Source organism: Lissotriton vulgaris, chromosome 12, assembly GCF_964263255.1.
Source record: "Lissotriton vulgaris chromosome 12, aLisVul1.2, whole genome shotgun sequence".
Taxonomy (NCBI): Eukaryota; Metazoa; Chordata; class Amphibia; order Caudata; family Salamandridae; genus Lissotriton; species Lissotriton vulgaris.
This window is the reverse complement of record NC_141700.1, coordinates 312,281,451-312,296,559: the sequence shown is the minus strand read 5'-3', so window position 1 is coordinate 312,296,559 and position 15,109 is coordinate 312,281,451.

Here is a 15,109-nt window from a genome sequence, read left to right as displayed (position 1 = left end):
GTTTTTACATAGCAAATGACTTTACTTCGCATAGTTTTAGTTCGCATTCAATTACTACGCAAATGCATTAATAAAACATTAATTTGCTTTTACTTCTCCAACCCTTTCTACGCATACCACTACTTTGTGATCATACACCAAGCCACTACCCTGCACAGCCCCCGACGCTACCCTGAACCCTGATACACTACACTACACTACACTACACTACACTACACTACACTACACTACACTACACTACACTACACTACACTACACTACACTACACTACAACATTAGTGGTGTGGCTCACTGGTTAGAGGCGGCAGACTCAGAAGCAGGAGTCGGCCTGGACAAGGGTTCAATTCCCAACGCGGCAGGGTCGTGGACCAGGGTCAGCAGACTCGATCATTCTCGCCTCGGTGCCTCGCCTCGGTACCTACTCTAACCAGGGGTCCCGCTCGGCAACTCTGAGCATTAGCTTGCCTAATCTCCACAACAGCCCCATCAACGCCGGGTATGCCTGGCTCCACCTTGGGGACTCCCAGTAAGGACCATCCCACAGGGAAAGCCAGGACGGGTTCCCCAGCAGTATACCCCGCCAGGATACTCCGGTCGTAGTTGTGCGCATTACATAACATATAACATAACACTACCCTAAACCCTAAAACACTACCCCCAGCACGACCCTACCCCAAGTCCATCCCCTACACTGTAACTCTATCCTACACTACCCCCTTACACTACCCTAAACACTACCCTACACTACACAAACACTACAACACTACCCCAGCACGACCCTAACCCTACCCCAAGTCCTTCCCCTACACAACCCCCTGACACTACACTAAACCCTAAAACACTACCCTACACAAACACAACACTACCCTAAACCCTAAAACTCTACCCGCAGCACAACCCTATCCCTACCCCACGCTCTTCCCCTTCACTGTAACACTACCCTACACGACCCCCTGACACTACACTTCACCCTAAAACACTACCCTACACTCCACTAACCCTAAAACACTACCCTAAAACCTAACCTTACACTACCTAAACATTCCCCTCTACATTACCCTACACCCAAATACACTACCCTACACTACACTAACCCCACAAAAGTACCCTAAACGCTAACCTTACACTACCCTCTACACTACCTTACACCCAAATACACTACCTTACACTACACTAACCCCAAAACACTACCCTAAACCCTAACCTTACACTACCTAAACACTGGTACACAGACAAAATATCGAGTTTTAAATTTCGATATACAATTATATCGAAGTTTAAATATCGATGGGACAAAATATAGAAGGTAAGTAATATCGACAGTCTTAATATCGATATTAGTATGATATCAGTAATATCGAAGTTTTAAATATCGATGTCAATAATATCGAAATATATAATTTCGATGTTACTAATATCAATTTTTAAATAAATTTAGTGTATATTATATTGTATTTTTTATGTTTTATTATTTATTTTTAATGTAATTTAATTAAATATTGTCTTTTACTACTGTAGCGAGTTGTGGGTTTATAGGGGAATAGGGTGGGAAGTAATTTAATTATGTTAAATTAATTATTAATTAGTAGGAATTATTAATTAATTAATTGAGAATTAATTTTAAATTAATTGTAATTAATTGATTAATTGATAAATATGTTCTGTAGCGGGTTATGGGTTTATAGGGGAATAGGGTGGGAAGTAATTTAATAATAATTAATTAATTAATATGTTTGTAAATATTTTAATTAATAATTAATTGGTAATTAATTTATATTAATTAGTTAATTAATTAATACAATTTTGTACATATTTTTAATTATTAATTAGTTGGTAATTAATTAATATTAATTAGTTAATTACATTAATTAGAGTAATTTTTTTATATATAATTGTTTGTTATTCTTAATTAATTAATTGGGAAAATAATATTAGTTATTAAATTAAATTAATTACAGCTAATGTGCTAATATATTTACTTTATTGTTATTGTTAATTAATAATTAATTGGTAATTAAGTAATATTAATTAATTTTGGGTAAAGGAGTATTTTTAGGGTTCAGGGTCAGTTTTCAGTTTTTGGGTAAAGGGGTATTTTTAGGGTTCAGGGTCAGTTTTCAGTTCTTGGGTAAAGGGGTATTTTTAGGGTTCAGGGTCAGTTTTCAGTTTTTGGGTAAAGGGGTATTTTTAGGGTTCAGGGTCAGTTTTCAGTTTTTGGGTAAAGGGGTATTTTTAGGGTTCAGGGTCAGTTTTCAGTTCTTGGGTAAAGGGGTATTTTCAGGGTTCAGGGTCAGTTTTCAGTTTTTGGGTAAAGGGGTATTTTTAGGGTTCAGGGTCAGTTTTCAGTTTTTGGGTAAAGGGGTATTTTTAGGGTTCAGGGTCAGTTTTCAGTTTTTGGGTAAAGGGGTATTTTTAGGGTTCAGGGTCAGTTTTCAGTTTTGGGGTAAAGGGGTATTTTTAGGGTTCAGGGTCAGTTTTCAGTTTTTGGGTAAAGGGGTATTTTTAGGGTTCAGGGTCAGTTTTGGGTTTTTGGGGTACAGGGATATTTTTAGGGTTCAGGGTCAGTTTGGGGTTTTTGGGGTACAGGGATATTTTTAGGGTTCAGGGTCAGTTTTGGGTTTTTGGGGTACGGGCGTACAGGATAAAAATAAAACAAATTTACATTACATCAATTGAAATTAAAACAATTAAATTACATTAAATTATTAAGTGTTTTATTTATTTTAAATGTATATGTATTAGTTTTAATTTTGTTTTAATATTTTTATTTAATATTTGTAAAATTATATGTATTTTAAAATTATTTTTACATTATTATTAATACATTTTAAACAACGATATTTTTAATTTCGATATTTTTGTACTACGATATTATTTTTTCGATATTTTTGTACTTACCTTTATGAAGATATGACTCCGATATTTTTGATTTCGATATTTTTGTGCCGATATTTTTGTATTTCGATATTCTGTCTGTCGATATTATGTCAGACATTCCTAAACACTACCCTCTACACTACTCTACACCCAAATACACTACCGTACACTACACTAACCCTACAACACTATCCTAAACCCTAAAACACTACTCTAAACACTAACCTTACACTACATAAACACTACCCTCTACACTACCCTACACCCAAATACACTACCCTACACTACACTAACCCTACAACACTACCCTAAAGCCTAACCTTACACTACCTAAACACTACCCTCTACACTACCCTACACTCAAATACACTACCCCTACACAGCCCCTACATGACCCTACACAGCCCCACTTACCTCTTTCCACGTGTGGTTCCAATCTTCTCCCCCTTCCTGCTTCCTACGGCTTCCTACGTCCCTCCTCCACAGCAGCAGACCCAGGGAGCAAATGGCCGCCGCAACAACCCCCAAAAACGGCATCCGCCCACTACGCATGCGTTGTAAGTACGCTTGCGAAGTAACAGCACGCGTACTAAAGGTGAAGCTTTGTTACATCGCATGCATACTAACGCTTGCGTAGTAACGGTAAGCAAAGAAATGTCCGTGCAGTAACGGATGTTTCCCGTAAATGACACCTGCACCTCGACGGGCTAGACCATGGGTACTCACAAACATTTTCCCAGGGTCCACAAAGTTTGGTCTGTGAGGTGATGGAGGGCCGCATCAATGCCCGCAGGGTGGCGGTCAGGGGGTACTGGCAGTATGGTGGGTATAGGAGAAGTGAAGCATATATATCTAATGTCTAAACCGCACAATGTGAAACCAAAAACTTGGGCTTAGTCCTGTCTTTTCCACTTAACTAAATTGTGTGATCCTAGGAAATTGTTTTATTTCACTTCCCCTCCTTTTTCATTATCACATATGAGGATCTTGAAATAAATACCTTCGGAATGTGTGCTGTACAAAACTTTCTCCTGTGTTTGATTTAATAAACTATAATGTTGTTCATGTTTAATATATATCACCCAGGGTGCCTAAAGAATTCACATAATTACTGACTTGTGGAAGAACAAAAGTTTCTAAAATCATGTTTGAAAATAATCACTCTAAAAAAAATACTTCTCAATGCATTGATAGAATCTGATGTGCTAAGGTAAAACAGTTTTGCATGTTAATGATATACACTTTTTAATTTTTAAAGAGACCTTATCATACTTTTACACTTTGCTGCACGCTTTCTTTAAAATGAAGATGTTTCTAAATTTAAGCAGTGCAGGACACCTTAGTTACTTCCTCTCTTTAACTTACATTATTTAACATGTTTTTAATGTTCATGCTAAGTCGAGTCCTGTGCTGCTATTGACCAGGCAGCCATATATAAAGGTTAGGCGGCCCCTGGGCTGCACTTTGATTATCACTGAGCTAGACTGTCAAAGTTGTTGATTATATTTTGTTGTCTGACGATAGTTGGGTCTACATTGAAAATCCTATAGAGAAATACACGGAATATTTCAAAGTAAAAGTTTAATTATCCTTATAAACCTGTGAATCTAGACAACCAATTTGACCTGTGTACTATGGTAATGAAGTGTGGCTAAACAGCATGCTATTGCCACAGGCTCTCAAAAATATTACATTTGTTACATTGTTAACTATTACTGTGAACCAAGTCGAAATTCTATGATGGAACAGCAGTGGAAAACATAAGTTGGTTCCCAGTGCTGTAATGTAATAAGGGGAAGCGTTCCCTTCCCCTTGCCCTAACTGCCACGTTCCTATGTCAGCGCAATCTCTGCATACCCACACTGACACAGAAAATGTATACCACTTTTTTTGTCAAAGGTATGTTCATTGACATTTTAATATAGACAGTGCCATAACAGCTTGGCTCCTGGCCTTTCTAACATTCCACAGGTGATACATCGCTAATTTTGTCACAGCATCTTAACATACAGGCAAGACATGTTTATCGAGTTCCACAACGTCCCATGTTGTTATGGCGGATGCAACAAAAAGGAAGAGAACATCAAAAACTGAAAAGTACCCAACCGCCCCCACCCCCCCTCCCTGTGGTGGAGAAGCCATCCCCCCACCCCTAGCTACTACTCTGGGTGCACTGGTGGAATGTAATTCTGCTGCTTGGTGCCGGATAAGTCCCATGACTATCCTCGTGAAAGGGTCTCTAGTATAGCACCATTAGTAAGTCTAAAATTGGAATAGGTGTAGCCCTCTTAGCGTGGGCAGATATACTGCAAGTGGAAGCCCCTTCGTAAGATATGACACAACGTAGCCGCACTAAAATTCAATTTTTTTATATTCGCCTCTGAGAATGTCAGCCATGCCTTCTATTGTGAGTATATTCTGCAGGCGGGAGTGCCACTGTGCCATGATTGGGGCTTTTTTTTCCTTCCAATTAGCCGCTATATCCTTTTTTGCTTTGCCCACATATGCCCACATAATGGCCTTATCCGCACTGGTTTGTTGTTCTAATGTGTTGTCCCTAAAGCCCAGGAGGATCCCCTCTATGGAAGTCGGGACGGGCTAGCCTAATATGTCTTTCATTTGGGCCAGGATCTCCTCCCAAAAGGGCTTGATCTTGGGACAATCCCTCCAGATGTGTCAGAAATCCCCAAGGACCCTGTAGCCTCTCCAGCAAAGATCCAAAGTGTGAAGGAAGATCTTTCAAAGTTTGGCAGGAACTAAACACCAGTTGAATAAGATTTAATAATGCGCCTCTCTGAGGTCAAGCGAGTGATTACATTTTGCGATGTCTGACCATAAGTGTTTCCATTCTCCCTCAGTTGTCTCTCTGCCGAGGACCTGGTCCCATGTCGATCCATACCGGGGCTGTGGAGCACGAGCGGTAGAGACCAGGAGTTTGTAGAGAAAATAAATAAGGCCCTTGGTTGTGGTTGCTTGCCTTCCACACCCATTTTTCTATCGAAGTCAATTACATAGTCGCTGCATCCCTTACTGTTGGGAGAAGTGCCCAGTGTGTAAGTTGCAAATAATAAAGTGCTCTGAAGCCGGAACCCCATAGTCTTGTTGGCAATTCTCAGAGGAAAGAATATCATAGTTGGGGAAGAGATCGGAAGGCACTGTGCGCCCCCCCTCTCTCCTTATGTCAAAGGGCCCCTCTTTGAGCACTGGTGGAAACTCCGGATTAAAGTGTATAGGTGTATACGGGGACAGGAAAGTGGTCCAGTCCTGGCTTTTATTGACCTTGTCCCAGGTCTTAAGCATAGTGCTAGTAGGTATGCATTTGCTGGTCTATCTTTCTTGGGCTTCCATAGCACATCCCATATGGTCCTGCCCACAATAACCAAATCCCTATGGAGCCAGTGCTTATCAGAGGCTCGCATGGACCACTCAGTGATGACTCTTAACTATGCTGTCTTGTAATATATTTCTATGTCCGGGAGGGCCACTCCTCCCTTCGCTCTAGGTATTCATAGAACGTGAAAGGGCAGCTGTGCCCTTCCGTCCCGGCGACACGTATCGTAGTATCATTGATTTCACCTCTTTGAAGAAGTCCCTATCTACATCTATTGGTAGGGCCTGCAATAAATAGAGCAACTTAGGGAGCAGGGTCATTTTAATCGCATGAATCCTCCCCAACCAAAAGATGAACAGGGGCTTCCAGCGCTGTAAGTCTTGTTTTACCTGTCTGAGTAAGGAAGGGAAATACGCCCTAAACAAACCTTCTGTTGTGGAAGTAATCTGTGTTTCCAGGTATGTTAACCCATGTTTGGCCCATGCAAATGGGGAATTCTCTTCCAGTAGTCTCTTTTCCCCCTCCGATAAAGTAATGTTCAGAATAGAAGACTTAGAGAGGTTGACCCGAAAGCCCACCACCCTCTCGAAAGCTCTCAGTTCAGGGTGTAATGCTCAGAGGGAAGAGGCGGGACTCGTGAGGGACAAAAAAATGTTGTCTGCGAACAGTGACACCTTATGGTCCTCCCCTCCAACTCTGATTCCTTGAATGTCTGGGTTCGTGCAGAGGCGGGCCACCAGTAGTTCAATGCTCAGAGCGAACAATAAAGGAGAGAGAGGGCACCCCTGCCACTTACCCCTCCCCAGCTCGAAGAACGCTGAGCTAACCCTATTAGCCAGGACTCTCAATTGCCGTTTTAAATAATTGGCTCGTATCATCCGTAAGAAGCTATCCCCAAAGCCAAACTTCTCCAGAGTGAGAAGCAGAAAATCCCAATCCACTCTGTTGGAAGCCTTATCTGCATCTAGCCCCAACAATATCATTGGGCTATTGAACTTTTTAGCTTTTTCGACAAGGTGGAGCATCTTACGGATGTTGTCGTGTGTCTGTCTCCCCTTTATAAAACTGGCCTGATCTGGATGGACAATGTCAGGCATCAGGTCTTCCAAAGGGGTCGCCAGGAAAGCCGAATAAAGCTTAGAGTCCAGGTTTAGGAGAGCTATTGGCCTATAAGAGGCACAGTGCTGGGGGTCCTTCCCCGGTTTGGGGATTACTGTAATGAGCGCTTCCTCCATGGTGGGTGTGATCGCCTGCCCCATTGCTAAGTAATTGAAAAGAGCTGCCAGATGTGGCAACAGTTTGGGAGTATAGGTTTTATAAAAAACGGCCATTAGGCCATCCAGCCCCAGAGATTTATGGAGTTAAAGCACCTCAAATGCAAGGCATACCTCTTTGTTAGTGATTGGAGTCTCCAGCCGTTCCCTCCAAGAATCTGGGATCCGGGGAAGTGCTAGGGTGTCTAAATAGGCCCTTTCTGCAGCGGTATCGGGAGGTGTTGCTTTATAGAGATCTTAGTAGGAAGCACCGAAAAGCGAGGCTTGACCCTTATCATCTAGTTCCAGTACCCCCCTCTTTATAAATTCCCCCAATATACTCCTTGGATCTCTTCTCCATAAGTTGTTGCACCGGGTGGTAGTGGCATTTGTCCCCAGCAGTACTCAGGTAAAACAACGTACCACAACCAAAGATTCGCTAGCCATCTGGGCCTCCAAGGGTTCTCCCAGAAGTAGATGTTCCAGTGCACTGTGGGAAACATGGTCCTGTCTTCCACGAAGTTACAGGTAGCTACTGTGTGCCCCCGGTCCTCCGAACATTGAAGTTGTTTTTTTGTGCCTACTGCTGCCAAGGCTTGTTGGTCGCCAGTCCAGCAACTAACCCCTTTACTCAATGCTGAACCTTGAGGGAACTCTGCACCATCTTCATCTCATGTCAGCAGTGGCTGCGTTTTCAACATTTTGCAACTGGTTTCCCAGGTGCACTGTGTAAGCCGTAAAAGCAGCTCAACCAGCGGTTCCCGCTACAGCAGCAAGAACAGCCAGGAAAACTCTGCCAACTCACTATTGTAGGTTTGTCCTGGGACCCACATCACCTGCACCCTCCTTGGGTACCATGCAACTCGACCTGCAAGTGACCAATTGCCACTACTACTTTTTCCAATTGAACGCAGCACAAACGTTCTTTAGTAGTTAATTGATGGGATTTATCTCTGGTTATATGTATGCGCTATTGTTCATTTAGGTGTCTACATTAATATAAAAATTGGTGTCGGATTTCTATTGTGTCAATTACTTATCATACCTGTTGGTACCTCTTGGTATTCTGAAATGCTTAACACATGTTCCTCTAGTAACGCCTACCTGCTCTATGCCACTCTATCAGGAGTGACCTAATGATTTATTATTGTGAATCAAAGGACTATCTTTGGGGTTTTGCATGAGTGTTGCATGGTGAAGCCTAACCAGCATAACCACATAATACTTCTCCTTCCTACAACAACGTAACTGATTACCCACTGTTGCTTTGCCATAAACGTCTCCCAGGCTAGGCTGACAGGGCTCTCTGAGAGACTAAAAGCAGAAAGCACAGCTGCAGGAGGAGGAAGGAAGGCAGGCAGGTGGAGGGGGTTAGTTAAGGATGTAAGCTAAGGTATTTATTTTCACATTTGGTTCAGGAAGGAGAGGTGAAGGACTGGGTTCTTTAAGACCCAGCGGTGCCAGGGGACAACACCTGAAACCTTCGTGGGTAACCTGTTCCGGCGTACAAGTGACAGAGACACGGGACACTTCCTTCGGCGTCAAAGATTCGAGGTTTATTACTGCAGGGAACACAGAAGTCACAGCAAGTACAACACGTGCAACTTGGGGAGACTGCTTCAAATTGCTGCAAGTGGGTCGCTCCTTTTATACACATTTCTCCCATACGTTTACATGCTACACAAAGGTTTACAACTTGGTTCCCATAATTATCCCAGAGAGGGGTCACTTTAGTCACTTTGATACATTCAAGGTCCGGAACATAAGTGCGGAAACATTTGGCGGTTCCCAACTGTAAAAACCCATCTTCCCACCATTAGTACATTCTAATCGGCAGTAAAACAGATCGAAGAAGGAACAAGAACAGGTGTAGAGGAAGATGGAAACAGTGGGGAGATCGGAAAGGGTGTAAAAGGGGAGGTATCGGGAAACACGAGCTACCGGCATCAAAGGGACGTGCCTAATGAGATGCGCGGCTGAAACAATAGATCAGCACGGCAAGATGAGCCTCGAGCGGGGCCATCTGACTTACAGTATCACCCCCCCTCGTCATAAAGACACTTTCAGAGGAAATGTGTCTTCCGCTAATGTCTTGGGAATCCCAGGGTCGCGAAGCGGACAACGTCCGTTCGCTGGCTACTTGAGGGCAAGAAACAAAATGGATGCCGTATCTAAGATGGAACCCGTGGGTACAGAGGGATAAACCCACGAAACAGACGAACGGTTTAGGTTAGCACAGCGAAACTGCGCACACCCACCAAACTCATCATTTGCGGTTCGTAGATACCAGACTCGACCATATTCGTGCGAGTCGAAAACACCACTTACAATCGTCACGGAACCTCAGAGGCCATGAATATGTATGGCTCCCCATTACTCATCTGCCCCTGTGCAGCAGCTGAAAACAGGACAGATGTTTTGGGGCCATACATAACCTATAATTATAAATGGATATAAAGAAAATTATGAGGATTTGTTACAACTCGAGGTTTTGAGTGACATCATGGACAGCTTGAACATTGCCGTCCTTATTTATTTGATGCCACTCAGAACCTCTCAGAGAAAAACATCCCGTAATTCAATGTTATAATTTGATATGTGGAAACTGTCCCACAAAAGGATTACTTTTGGGTCAGAGTAATGTATAGATGGACTCATAATGTGCAGACCTGTATGCAGCCTCCAAACACATTTGGATGTGATGTGATGTGAGGACAACAAAGAGCACAAAAATGGTGATGGGTCATTGAGTAAACACTTTGAGCTGATGTGTGCTGTTCACTGCAGGTAACAGGTTTAAATTAATCCCACCCAGACCAACTCTGCTATCAAGTCTTCACCCTTTTGTAGATTGGGTACCATTCATTTGGGCAATGGCAAATTCTTTCTTCATCATGTGCCTAGAAAATGCTGAGTAGACTGAAACTTTATGTAAGGATGTATTATTATGTTAGCAACACAGTTGACCCCAAAAATTAACTTGTGTATTGACAAACGTCAAACAAGTTAATTCTCATTTGAGATAAGGAACTAAGGGCCGGATTCAGACCTTGAGGGACTCCCTTCGTCCCTCCTTGGCGGCAGTTACAACTACTCCATCGAGCTGACGGAGTCCTGGCCGCTATATTTGTAGTTGGGCTGGCTGAACCACTGTCAGCATGAACAGACTGTCGTCCATTGCATAAGTAGTGCACCTCTGTTGATGCAGTGGACTCCTCTGCTGGCTCCATCACTGTCAGGTCGGCGGGACTGCGCCAAGTCTGTTGAGATTTCCGCATTGTGCTTACGTTGTCCTACCGGCAAATTACTGATTGAGTGCGTTCCGGATGATGTTGTGATTGCTTCAATAATATATGTAGAAAATGTGTTATGCCCCTTTTTTTACATATAGCATAGCACATAAACAAATGAATATACAACCACAAGCACAACTACCACTACAACAAACAAATATTATTTTAAGTGTCAATACAGTTACCTTGGTAAGGTGAAAATGAACACTAATGCATTACACATGCCAAACAAATTATATGTAAGAGCAATGTAAAATACACAAGGCCAAAGCAAATGTTAATACACAATTTATAGTAAAACAAGTGAAAAAGAAGCTTACCTTAGATCCCGCCAACAACAGAGTTGATTTCCATCATGGTCAAGTAGTAGCAGCAAAGGAAGGACCTGGACAATAGGTTTGAAGATGGAAACGGAAGTGGAAAACACAAAATAAATTGATGTTTCTACTTCATTACCTTCAAAGCCGCCAACTCAAGTTTGTAGGTTTCCCCACCACAGTTTCCTCAACAGAAATGCACATTGTGATTGGCCAAGTGGTAATCTTGGCTGGACTCACTTTTACCTATGCCGCTGTCAACGCGCGAGAAAGATTCAGGCGGGGAAGGCAGTACTTTGATCGACTATCATCCATAGACCAGACAACATCTAAATAGAGTGGGCGGGCCACAAGTAGACGGGCAGAAAAACTGTCAGAAAAGTGATGGCGGGATCAGAACCACCAAGATCTAATCACGCACAAAGTCAGTGCCTAGAGGGACCACAAAGTGCATAAAAGGAATGACACAGGTCTCTCAAATTGAGTTTAAAAGCTTTCAAATAGAACACAGCCTTGTGCACTGGCGCACAGGTTACTGTCACATGACCATCGTGGTTCTAAGATGCTTACATGAGAGATCCGACTGTGAGGTACTGTCCCTCTTTATTATCGTTATCTGCAGCCCCACGAAACATGTCTGAAGTTACTCTAGATGAACTGTTTAGCCGACAACACTAGGCCTTGTATAATGATCACAGATTCAAGATTGGGCCGACATTGTATACCTTTGCAAAATATGTTAATTGTAACACTGAGAAGTGCAGTTTGGTTTCACGTAAATGCTAATAAAAACAAGTAAAATAAAAACCTTTCAAATATGCAAGAAATCATTCAAATGAAACATAAAACAGGTTATCAGTAGCATATGTGGTATTGTTGATACAGAAATTTTTTACATTTGTGAAGGCTCTCTCTTTGCTACTTGTGCTCTCAATACGAGCAGCCTGGTTAATTGTGATATGTGCAGTTGCTCTTGTTACCACACATATTGCAGTTGTGAGTTTTGTGCTCAATATCGGCAGCTTAAAGCAGCTGAATTTTATTATGGAAAGATGCCCAGTATTTAATGAAACATGTCAAGTTTGGTGGAGTAAGCAACAAAATCTGCATGCTATTCTCAGAAACTCAGAATTTCATGGTGTTTATGGCACCCAATTAATTTCTACTTTGTAGAGTTGGATTTTATAAGGTGCAATAAATATCACACCAATTATTGGGCCATTCGTAGTTAGGTCCACGATCTTCAGCCTCCTTAACCTGGGCCTTTTGCATCTTGATCAGTGATTTTTCCTTAGGCTGAAGTCAGAAAGCTTATGTATCCTAAAAATAAGCTCACAATATCCTTGTTAGCTCTGTGGGGTTATAGTGGCCTCTTCGAATAAAATCTGTAAAATAGCCTTGGATAGGAGAGCAAATATGTGGGGTTGTTAGATATTAAGAAGCAAAGAGTACCATACTATAAACTAGAAGAAGCCTACATTTTGTCTAATAAAGCTCCTTAGTTAAATAGATGCATGGTTCGTTTTAAATCATCAACACTCTCTAGACAAGCTTCGGCAGCACTTCTCCTAGAAGATCCTTCAGATGAAAATCTGTTTTTAAAGTATCCTTGTCTTACCCCAGTTAGAATCAAAGTGTTTCTTAGAAGGTGCATGAGAGTGTAATGTTAAACAAAGTAGATACAAAAATATTAAAAGTATAAAAAAAGAGGTCATCCCTAATGCATAAAAATATAAAACTCATACCACAAAAAATTCAGGAAAATATAAAATATAACTAAAAGAGAAGAGTAAGCTTAGTTGTCGAAATTACAAGCAAGTGGAGCGAACTATTAGCTTTGAAGAAAACTAATAAAACAATTCTTTGGGTATTTCTATAGGCCAATTTAGTTGGAGCAATGTAATAAGCAGATTAAATCATGAATGAACATGATCAGAATTGAGACAGGAGTTTTAGTCCATATATAAAAGATACCTTGTGACATAGGAGATATTTTATTAGTGCAATCTCTTCAACTGCAGTCATTTTAGGAGTGCATTCAACAAGGATTATATAGGGTGGAATAAAATGAGTCTGTGGGCACAACAAGTACTTTTGTAGATGAGAGAAAAACTCAGAACACTACAATTAGCTACTGATCCAGAAAGAAATATTGCCAAATGTACAGGATGTATTGCCTCATTAATTTCTTCTGCTTATGTTTTGTGTATAGTGTTTATTTCTAAATATCCCTTTTGTCAGCTGTACCTGGTGAGAAATTGTTATGTTATGGTTATTTGTATAGAACACTAATCACTCGTCAGAGTATCCAGAAGCTTTAAGCCTTTGGACAGGTGGCTGACGCATGGAGGGGTAATCGAAGAGCCAGGTTTTCAACTTCTTGCAGATCTCATGCAGTGAAGAGGAGGCTCTTATGTGGAGTGGGAAGTCGTTCCACACTTTGGGAGAGAGATAGGAGAAGGAACACCTCACACATGCCTACAAAGCCCTACACAACGCTGGACCTACGTACCTCAAACACCCCTCGTGTTCCACGCACCCACTAGAGACCTCCACTCCAAGCAAATGCCCTGGCTATGACCAACATATCTGCAAGACCACAGCCGCTGGAAGATCCTTTGTCTTCCTCACAGCAAAGACCTGGAACACCCTGCCTCTCCTCCTTAGGCAATCACTGTCACTGCCTCAATTCAAGAAGGACCTCAAGACCTGGCTCTTCGACTGAACCACTGTGCCTTCGATGGTCCAGAATCTCCCCCCACCAGCACCTTAAGACTAGCCCTGGGCGTAGTGTGCGGAGTGGGGCTACGCGGAGCTACGCAAAGTGGGCACAAAACTACGCCCACCCGCGCACTCTGCGTAGCCCCACTACGCGCCGCCCACCTCCCTCCCGCCCTCCCTAAATACTGCAATAAACGGCTAAAAAGCTTTTAAAAACACTTACCTTGTCCGCCGCGTCCCCGGGGCTCCCTCTTGCGGTCCCTGGATTCGCGCCGTCATTTCGAATACTGATGCGCATGCGCGGGCGCCCGCGCATGCGCATTTCTTGTGAGACAGGACTCCATGCTGGAAGTGAGACTCTATCCAGGCTCACCAGGGCCACTATATATCAGCTCCACTCTAATTTTATTGATGCCAATATGGACCCACGATTCAGCGAAAGTCCTGGGATGCAATCTCAGTAGGTGTGAAGCATCTGTTGCATGGAGAGGGCGTGCATGGTCCAGCAAGGATGCCCTCTTATTTTTTAAAGTGCAAATGGCACTGCACCACATCCTGGGGAGGAAAAATCTGTTTAAAAAGTGCACAATTAACCCAGCCCTAATAAATCTTGCTACACACTTTTCATGAAAGCAGTGCATAGGAGTTAAAATAGACCACTGATCAAATTAAACTGCATATTCTGCCCTTTATTGCAGTGTGCCACATACTCCTCTGTTCAATGCCCAATGCAAGTAACCTCCTTTATTCAGTGCTTGTTTTGCACACTATTTCCAGTTTCCTTTATGTGGCTCCAGTGCATTCATGGTTTCCTTTATAGAATACCTGGTGTGCTGCCATTTTCCATCATACAACGCATTGTACACCCCTTGTCCCAAGAAATGTGCCATGGTGTGTAACCTTTTTCACTCAGTGCCCTGAGAACACAGTGTACCCAAAGTCTTCTTCATAAGGTGCCCATTGGTTCTTATTTTTTGTGTTATCCATAAGAATGTCTGGATATGACTGGTTATCCTGGTGCACTGTTAGATCGTTATTTACTAGGCTTTAAAAGCGAATAAACTCATCTTGTAGTGGTCAAGCTTGTCCTCTATGCACTATGAGGGTGCTGGTTTCACAAAATTGCCAGGACTGATTTGGGGTAGCACCGACACCCACCGACCATGCACGCAACTTGGGATTCATCCTCGACTCTACACTCCCCATGACCAAACAAGTCAATGCCATGTCATCCTCCTGTTTCAACACCCTCCGCATGCCCCGTAAGATCTACAGGTGGATCCCCGCCAACACAAGAAGAAAGGTCACCCAGGCACT